This window comes from Austrofundulus limnaeus, unplaced genomic scaffold (assembly GCF_001266775.1).
Source record: "Austrofundulus limnaeus strain Quisiro unplaced genomic scaffold, Austrofundulus_limnaeus-1.0 Scaffold393, whole genome shotgun sequence".
NCBI lineage: Eukaryota > Metazoa > Chordata > Actinopteri > Cyprinodontiformes > Rivulidae > Austrofundulus > Austrofundulus limnaeus.
This window is the reverse complement of record NW_013952795.1, coordinates 138,694-140,011: the sequence shown is the minus strand read 5'-3', so window position 1 is coordinate 140,011 and position 1,318 is coordinate 138,694. Positions and strand designations below refer to the sequence as shown.

At 34.8% G+C, this 1,318-nt stretch overlaps 1 protein-coding gene across 1 annotated transcript in view; it reads right to left on the bottom strand.

Moving 5' to 3' along the window:
• prkg1l (protein kinase cGMP-dependent 1, like) overlaps window positions 1-674 on the bottom strand; it is an 11,507-nt gene extending 10,833 nt beyond the window's left edge. Inside the window, exon 1 of the mRNA XM_014023846.1 lies at window positions 516-674. The gene's annotated coding sequence lies outside the window, so the exon portion shown is untranslated. The remainder of the gene's footprint in view (window positions 1-515) is intronic.
• Window positions 675-1,318: the final 644 nt, after the last annotated feature.

Genomic DNA, 1,318 nt, shown 5'->3' with positions numbered 1-1,318 from the left:
GTATTTGGTTGGGTATTTAATAAAAGAGAAGTCACAGTGTTTAAGTTTAATTTGTAGTTATCCCAGGGAAGTATCAAAATGATGTGTTTACAGTAACAAAATTACTGAGAAGTTTAAACTTAGATGACAACAATATGAATATAACATCTCCAAACTTCGCTCTAAAAAACTAAATTTAGATACTATTAAGCTGTAAGTCACTATGGTTCGCAGATATATGCTCAACTAGTTTGCATAAAACAATATTTAACCAGTTTGTTATATATTATAATCAAAAGGCTGTGATGAGTTTGTTGCTGCAAAAAGAGGTGGAAGAAATTTGTTAGATATTCTGAACAGGTCAGCACAAATAATAATAATAATAATAATAAAGAAAAAGAAAAAACATTTAAAAACGGGTTTGCATCTAACTATTTCAGATAATCATTGTTATTCAAAGAATGCCTTTTTCATCAATAATAACACTGATAGGCTATATAACAATAACAACAACATCACACACTTTGGTCACTTACTACGTGCAGCAGGTGTGTATCGATGTCAAAGTGTCCCTCACGTGTCCGGGCTGGGTTTGTGTTTGTTTGGCAGCAGCAGGAAGTCCATCCGACAGGTGAGCATCCCTCCTCTGAGTGAACACCGACGCTCCTCTCGCAGTGAACAGACAGCGCAGCAGACAGCCACGGTCACGTGACCAGCACCTCAGAGACTGTCCGGGAGGAGGGGCAAGGGGGGTGGTTGTAATGACAAATGCATGGACTGGATCCGAACTGGGTCACAGACGGTCCGTGGAGTGTATCAGCACCCCGGGGAGTATCCTCCAAACTGAGCAGACAGTTTGTTCATTTTTCATCTGAAAGACATAAAAAGGTTGATGAAAAATAATCTTTATATAAAAAATTGCGAATAATAATAATAATTGTATGTATTAGTATTAAAACTGTATTCACAGTAAATGTTTGACTATTTAAGATTGATGGTATAAACGTGGTCTTTTTTTTTTTTTACAAGGTGCAGGATACAGACTTTTTAATAATGTTTGCATGTCATGGCAGCCTGTGTGTATATGTACATGTGAATATAATTGCAAGTGTTTGTATTCCTTGAATGTTAGGGTATAACAAAATAGTTATATGCAGTTATAGTGAGAAGGGATACAACAGGAAGTAAACACACAGTTTCTAAATGATACAGTGGCAAATAACTAAACTTTTCAGTTTCCATTATTATTATTATTATTATTATTATTATTACTTCTGTTTATTTTTTAGTAGTATTTCACCATCTATAAGCATTATCATTGAGTGATAATGTGTAGATC